This window comes from Schistocerca americana, chromosome 2, assembly GCF_021461395.2.
Source record: "Schistocerca americana isolate TAMUIC-IGC-003095 chromosome 2, iqSchAmer2.1, whole genome shotgun sequence".
Lineage (NCBI taxonomy): Eukaryota > Metazoa > Arthropoda > Insecta > Orthoptera > Acrididae > Schistocerca > Schistocerca americana.
The window spans coordinates 524,724,281-524,733,160 of record NC_060120.1 but is presented as its reverse complement, the minus strand read 5'-3'; positions in this window follow the sequence as shown (position 1 = coordinate 524,733,160).

Genomic DNA, 8,880 nt, shown 5'->3' with positions numbered 1-8,880 from the left:
CCTTTCTTTTGGCTTGGGAGTTTCATTGTTGTATCTGATAAAGAACGGAACTTGTCCATTGTCCTCAATACGTTGCAAGAGTTCAGTCCATAGTAAGAACAGAGTCCTAAGTGTGTAGCTGTGAGTACTTCATGGCGGTTAAGTGAGATCGGAAAGTGACTGAGCTGAAGAGTTTTGGTGTTTTAAGATGCATCGTATTTACGACGTATAATTTATAAAGGGAACGCGCAATTTGCTAGGGTCTTGCTAAAAGAAATAACTTCCTAACTCGATCTGTAGATAGTTCCCATATTGTTGTCAAGATTCGTTTGATCATATATGGTTTAGCCGCTTTCCGTAACGCTTAAAATGGTTATAGTTGTCGGATACTTGTTTCCTTAGTTACACAGCTGCGCTGTGTCAAAGAGAAGCTTCATAGTCATATCATGGAGGCTGGTGTAACCCACTGTGGGGGAACAGTGCCCATCCAAAGAGAGAATAATGAACACTTAGAGGAATAATGGCCACCGACAGGGGAAGTTCTGGCCACTTAGGGAATGGTAGAAACGTATTACGGGAATGTTAGCCACCTAGGAGGAAAGGTGGCCACTGATAGGGACTGTTGGGAGAATGGAAGCCATCTAGAATGCTTATACGGTTGATTATTAATACGGTATATCGTCGTCGGTACTAGTCACGTAGTACACTGGAGATGTCTGTACATTCTGTGAGTGTGTGCATGAATTTAAAGGCAAGATGGTTTATCATACTAGGTGACGTCTGCTACATTTGCATAGCACTGACCAGTTCACATAATTTCTCGTCTCTAACTCAGCTGTTCACTAAATTTTGAACCTTTCCAATCTTGTACCCCATTTCTATTTTTTCATTAAAGTATAACGAGAATTTTTTATGTATGCTATTTCCACTGTTGGCCTGCAACAAGGTACAATGAAAAGTGTGCCTTGCCCGTCATTTTATAATGTTTTACTGTGTCTAGGTCTACGTACAAAACTGGCAACACATTTACTGTCAACATAAAGCACACTGCACTCGTGCTAACATCCGTTCCCTCTAAAATTATCTCTTCGCTAAAAGTTAGCCCATGGGGAACTTCATGTCACGCTATACAACATAACCCAAATAAGAGAACTCAGTCTTTAAACCATAGAAAGTTAAAAATGGAGCAGATTTAAGGGTATAATAAAGAACTGGAAAAAGCGGATTAAATATGCGGAGGAAATTGCTCCGAATAGTTTTGGTGAAGAATCTCGTTCAGTTTCAATTTAGTAAACTGCAGAATCTTGCATTGTACACAGGGAGGTAACAATTTGCCATTTAACTACTTGGAAAAGGTAACCATTTTCTCTTGATGCTTTGATTTAACTCATGTTCCCACATTCACTTTGGGACCCTTCACAATATATTGTACTTAACAGTCTGTGGTTATCTTATCAATCATGCACAGAAAATCGTGCTATTGTAAGTGACTTACTCTTCAGTTACAGGTGGTAGCAAGAATACATCTTCAGTGAAATAGCACACAAGTAGAACTTTTTATCTGCCTGGACACAAACAGTATCGTCGTCTTCTTCCGTGTACGACGTCGCCACGAATGTTCTCACAGCCTGGATGGTGGCGAACGGTAGTTCCTCATTCTGGATAGTGACGGCGGTCGACTCTTCTAGTTGTCCGTGGACCACCGCAACTGCGACAAGTGCTGCTGAAAACAACGAACATTATTTCATATTTCAACTTTGTCTACTGTGACTACTAGCTTTACAACGCCGAGATGCAGTGCAACTCAACTGACTCGTGCCACAACACTGGCACTTGCTACTGGGTCTCCTCTGTATGGTAATTGTAGTCTGTTGTCTAATAGTCTCTAAGTTGTTCATGTAATACAATGTAACTGATATTAGGGAAGCTGTAGTAGGAGAATACCGAATATCTGTGACACTTTTGTAAAATGTTTTTAGACGTACTGTACCACAACACGAGACTGTTTCCGTACCTAATTGCTGATATAACTGAATATATCGCTCTTAATGGAACAAAATAGGTAGTTGGAAAGATAATTTCAAGGGTACGATGAGGAAGTGTCACATGCCCACTACTGATCACAATACACACGGTGTAAAAGATAAAGTACTGCATATTTTGAGAGTTTATAGTTTAGATCAAACCATGAAAATATCCAGCACAAATGCGCTAAAAACTCTTACCGTAAGAGCTATGAGCAGTTGTTGAAACTGTAAATCGTATTCACAGTTCTCAATAAATTCACATACATTAATTCTGACGGAACCGGTATGTATTGTGAACAAACTGTGAAAACCATTTACATTGTAGTTTTATATCTGCAATTTCCAGCGTAATGGAAACCTGTTGTTACAGTCGGTGAATAGCAAACACCATATTGAGCACGTCCTTCAGCGATTACTTACAAATGCGGGTCGTACGTAATATCCGATGTCTCATTCATTTTCCATCTACCTCCTTTCATGAGTTTATTATCATTTCTTGCAACTGCATATATTTATGAATTTAGTCACTAATTAGATTTTATCGATACGTAATACGTGCTCGATAAATAAATAAGAAATACACGCAACAAATCTTCTGTCTTTGGGGTGCAGTTGATTTTTTAGCAGCCCATATTTCGAGGTGAGGTTTCTAAGAATTGCACCCGTAGAACCAATTTGTCTCCTTAGATGAAATCATGGTACTGCACCCGAAAGTTCTGCATCACCCTGGTTCCCAGAACTCCTGAGGACAGACCTTGACTGTGGATATTGTATTAAAGACACAGTGCCTTTGGCTGTTTAGGGATGTCACTAAACCCGACCAAAGATCTAAACAACCATGCATGAGCAGCGCCTATTAGACGGAGGGGGTCCGACAGCCAATCTCTTCCAGTCATTTCAGCAGGAAGGAAGTACACGGCTCGTCTGTAGTTCAACCATGTCTAGACAGCCAATACCGCGGCTCGATCGCGTCCGTATTTATAACTTTGGGCCAGGAAGGCCTCTCAACAAGGGAGGAGTCCAAGCGTCTCGGAGGGAACGAAAGCGATGTTGTTCGGACATGGAGGAGATACACGGAGACAGGAACTGTTGATGACATGCCTCGCTCAGGCCGCCCAAGGGTTACAACTACAGTGGATGACCGATACCAACGGGTTATGGCTCGGAGGAACCCAGACAGCACCGCCAACCTGTTGAATAATGCCTTTCGTGCAGCCACAGGACGTCGTGTTACGATTCAAACTGTGCGCAAAAGGCTGCATGATGTGCAACTTCACTCCCGACGTCCATGGCGAGGTCCATCTTTGCAACCACGAAACCATGTAGCGTGGTACAGATGGGTCCAACAACATGCCGAATGGACCGCTCAGGATTGGCATCACATCCTCTTCACCGATGGGTGCCGCATATTCCTTCTACCAGACAATCGTCGGTCACGCGTTTGGAGGCAACCCGGTCAGGCTGAACGCCTTAGACACACTGTCCAGCGAGTGCAGCAAGGTGGAGGTTCCCTGCTGTTTTGGGGTAGCATTATGTGGGGCCGACGGACGCCGCTAGTGGTCATGGAAGGCGCCGCAATGGTTGTACGATTCGTGAATGCCATCCTCCGACCGACAGTGCAACCATTTCTGCAGCATATTGGCAAAGCGTTCGTCTTCATGGACGACAATTCGGGCCCCCATCGTGCACATCTTGTGAATGACTTGCTTCAGGTTAACGACATCGCTCGACTAGAGTGGCTAGTACGTTCTCCAGACATGAACCCCGTCGACCGTGCCGGGGATAGATTGAAAAGGGCTGTTTATGGACGACGTGACCCACCAACCACTCTGAGGGATCTACGCGGCATCGCCGATAAAGAGTGGGACAGTCTCGACCAACAGTGCCTTTATGAACTTATGGATAGTATGCCACGACTAATATAGGCATGTATCAATGCAAGAGGACGTGCTACTGGGTATTAGAGGTACCGGTGTGTACAGCAATCTGGACCACCACCTCTGAAGGTCTCGCTGTATGGTGGTACAACATGCAATGTGTGGTTTTCATGAGCAATAAATAGGGCGGTAATGATGTATATGTTGATCTCTATTTCATTTATCTGTACGGTATCTGGAACTCTCGGAACCGAGGTGATGCAAATCTTTTTTCGATGTGTGTAATTATGCAGATTGTTTTAGTAAATACGTTGTTAGTATCAAAGAAATTACATTCGACTAACACAAACAACATATTTGATGGAAAAATAACATCGTTGGCGAGAGAGTACGCAGTCCTATGACAGAGGGCAGAGATGAGTTGCGAAGCGTCTGTGGTGTGTTAGAGAAGTGTGAGTAGTCCCGAAAAAACCAAACGGAGATTGTTGTGGAAATTGTGTTATAATATGTATGCAGCAAGGCAAAATATAAGTAAGGAAGCACATGTACGGACACAGAACTTGATCGCAAGAAGATTCTTCTGACTCTTTTGATGCGGCCCACCACGAAATTTCTCCTGGGTTAACTTTTTCATCTCAGAATAGCACTTGCAACCAATCTCCTCACTTATTTGCTGGATGTATTCCAATCTCTGTCTTCCTCCACAGTTTCTGCCCTCTACGGCTCCATTACAATGGAAGTCATTCCCTCATGTCTTAACAGATGTCCTATCATCCTGTCCCTGCTCCTTATCAGTGTTTTCCACATGTTCCTTTTCTCTCCGATTCTGCGCAGAACCTCCTCATTCCTTACCTTAGCAGTCCACCTAATTTTCAAAATTCGTCTGTAGCACCACATCTCAAATGCTTCGGTCCTCTTCTGTTCCGCTTTTCCCACAGTCCATGTTTCAATACGATACAATGCTGTACTCCAGACGTACATTCTCAGAATTTTCTTCCTCAAATTAAGGCCGATATTTGATGTTAGTAGACTTCTCGGGGCCAGGAATCCTCTTTTTTGCCATAGGTGGTCTGCTTTTTATATCCTCCTTGCTCGGTACGTCTTTGGTTATTTTACTGTCTAGGTAGCAGAATTCCTTAACTTCATCTACTTCGTGACCATCGATCCTGATATTAAGTTTCTCGTTGTTGTCATTTCTACTACTTCCCATTACCTTCGTCTTTCTTCGATTTACTCTTAGTCCATACTGTGTACCATTCCTCATAAAAACAGGCTTAAGACAAGGTGACTGCCTATCACCATTACTGTTCAACTGTGCACTGGAATACATAATGAGAGTATGGTACAAGGTCAATCCAAATATGATAAGAATTGGAAGTGCAAAAGATGATATTAGCTTAAACTGCTTGGGATTCGCTGATGATCTTGCTCTTCCAGCCAACACTGATCAAGAAGCCAGGCAACAAGTGAAATCACTACAAGAAATAGCAGAGACAGTAGGCCTTAGAATATCATTTGGAAAAACGGAGATTATGCTAACTGATCCACCACTTGCAAACAAAATTACAATAGGAGAACACGAAATCAAAATTGTTGATAACTTTAAATATTTAGGCGAAATAATAACATACAATCTAAATGAGAAGCCATCATGACAGAATAGAATAAAAAAACTGAACTACGTAAATTACATTACCAAAACTACATACAACAAAAAAGTCTATCTACAGATGCAAAATTAAAACACTATAAAATAGTTACACTACCAGAAATAACGTATGCAGCTGAAACTATCTTCAAAACAACTAATACAGCAGAATAGAGAGAAGAATAATTAGGACATGTATAAATAAACCATCAAATGAAACAATATATAAGAAAATAGAACCAGTCACGAGCACGATCAGGAAGAAACGCATCTCATTCTTTGGACATCTGAGGAGAACTCCAGAAAACAGAATTAGTAAAAAAATAATACAAAAATTGTCGAATAGCAAGAGCGACATTAAATGGATCACAGAAATTAAGGAAGATTTAAAAGAACCCCAAATTACAGTAGATGACCTAAAAAACAAGACAGAGAAATCCAGAATACTGCAAGACCCGCAAACCAGACATAAATAAAAATCAATAAAAGGAGTACAGGAAGATGGTCTAAGATGAAGAAAGAAAGAAAATATCTGAAAGAATTAAGAAATATTGAGCAGACAGAAGAGCAAAACACCTTTCATATAAGAATAGACTCTAATAATTATATTACCTAAATATCATATTAAGTTATTATTGAGCCAAATTGTATCCCTATGTAACAACTTGTTTACAACTTCGTATTTTTGATTAGAGTGATCCAATCAAGGCCATAAAATAATAAACAAACCATACTGTGTACTCATTAGACTGTTCATGCCGTTCAGCAGATCAAGTAATTCTCCTTCACTTCCACTCAGGCTATCAATGTCATCAAGGAATCGTGTGTTTGGTATCCTTTCACGTTGAATTTTAATTCCACTCTTGGACCTTTCTTTTATTTCCATCATTGCTTCCTCCATGTACAGATTGAACAGTAGGGGCGAAAGGCTACATCCTTGTCTTACACCTTTTTTAATGCGAGCACTTCGTTCTTGCTCGCCCACTCTTATTATTCCATCTTGGCTATTGTACATGTTGTATATGGCCCGTCACTCCGTATAGCTTACCCATACTTTTTTCAGAATTTCGTACATTTTGCACCTTTTGACACTGTCGAATGCTTTTTCCAGATCGACAAATCCTGCGAACGTGTCTGGATTTATCTTTAGTTTTGCTTCCATTATTAGCCGCAACACGTGAATTGCCTCTCTCGCGCCTTTATTTTTCCTAAAGTCAAACCGATCGTCTAGCGCATTCTCAATTTTGTTTTCCATTCTTCTGTATATTATTCTCGTAAGCAACTTGGATGCATGAACTGTTAAGCTGATTGTGCGATAATTCCTGCTCTTGTCAACTCTTGCTATCTTCGGAACTGTGTGTATAATGCTTTTGCGAAAGCCAGATGGTATGTCGCCAAACTCATTCATTCTACACACCTAAGTGAATAGTCGTTTTGTTGCCAATTCCCCCAATGATTTTCGAATTTCTAATGGAATGTTATCTATCCTTTCTGCCTTATTTAAGTCCCTCAGAGCTCTTTTAAATTCTGATTCTAATCCCGAGTCCCCTACCTCTTACAAATCGACTCCTGTTTCTTCTTACGTCATATCAGATCAATTTTCCCTCTCATAGAGGCTTCCAATGTATTCTTCTCACCTATCCGCTCTCTCGTCTGCATTTAACAGTGAAATTCCAGTTGCACTCTTAATGTTACCACCCTTGCTTTTCATTTCACTGAAGGTTGTTTTGGCTTTCCTGTATGCTGAGTCTGTTCTTCCTAAAATCATTTCTTTTTTGATGTCTCACATATTTTTCCTGCAGCCTTTTTGTCTTAGCTTCCCTGCACTTCCTATTTATTTCATAAAATAATCAGCAACTGTAATAAGATTACTACGACTATAACTAACACTGTGATATAATACGATGGGTTTCGTTTTCCTCACTGCCTCTCTGTTTACCCTTTTTTGAGGCAAGCTGGTATTTGGTCCACAGAGTGAATTTTTCTTTATGTTGATAGAACATCCGTGCAGTTGTTGTTGGTTCAGACGAATAATTGCTGAGTATACAGTAAGATATTACTTCTCTCATTGTCTGTTACATCGTTAACTTCTGTATTTAAAGTTCAGTCATTCGATTGGTTTGTAATCCTTCATCACTCCCTATCTAGTGTTACCCTTTTCCTTTGCCAAGCCTGTATAATCTGGTATAGTCTGTTTCCCGTTATTTTCATCTTCACGTGGCACTACAAGCCTTCCCGTCTATTGCTCGCTACAATTCGTAGTTAACTACTCATGGGTATATAAGTGCTAGTCGCCGGCCGGAGTGGCCGTGCTGTTCTAGGCGCTACGGTCGCAGGTTCGAATCCTGCCTCGGGCATGAATGTGTGTGATGTCCTTAGGTTAGTTAGGTTTAATTAGTTCTAAGTTCTAGGCGACTGATGACCTCAGACGTTAAGTCGCGTGGTGCTCAGAGCCATTTGGACCATAAGTGCTAGTCCCTGACGCTTTACATTGGTAATTTCTCGAGTCCTACTGTCAGACGACTCGAACTGTTGATATAGCCATCCTGAACACTTTTCGTCGATTATCTATGCGCTAGCACTGCTCAAGAGCACAAGCAAATGGAATAATGTTCCTAGAACCATGGCGATGATCAAAGATGTTTCCCATTTCTATTACTTTGCTAGTTGTGGCAGTGACCAATTCTTCGCCGAATGTATAAATAGTTTTTAACGCGAATTACTATCTCAGAAATTATGTAAAAAGAAGGTAGGAAATTTTTTTTATGGTGAACGAAAATTTATAAATTCTGCCAATACTTGCCAGCATCGAACAACAGAGTAGCCTTCATTGTACTCGATAAGAAATAACTACTGCTCTCGGTCTTATATTTTCATTTGCATACATGGTCATTCATGAAGGTACGCAAATATTTTAATACGGTATTCCACAAGCGAAACTAAAAAAAAGTTCACATAAACATAGATCTGCAAACGTTTAACTGCTGAGTTAGGGCTAATAAAAGATTTGGCCTGAAATTTAGCGACTTCGCTTACGCTGTATGAAGCCTTCGCAAAACTGTACGAGTTTAAAGTAAAGCACGATTTCCACTTATCTCATTGTTATTGATCTGGTGAATCAAATAAAACATGTCCCACATGTTTATCTGCAGTCGTTTTCTAGAACATTCACAGAAGCAAAGACGTAATTTCGTAAAATTTTTAATTTATTAACTGCTTGGTGCAATGTGTTTTTTTAATTCCAGGTAATTGCACAAAGTTTTCAACGGAAGTTGTAGAGAATTTAATTTGGAAAAATGATGGTAATTACGTCAACTAAAACTGTATGAATGTGTCGGATAATCTGCAT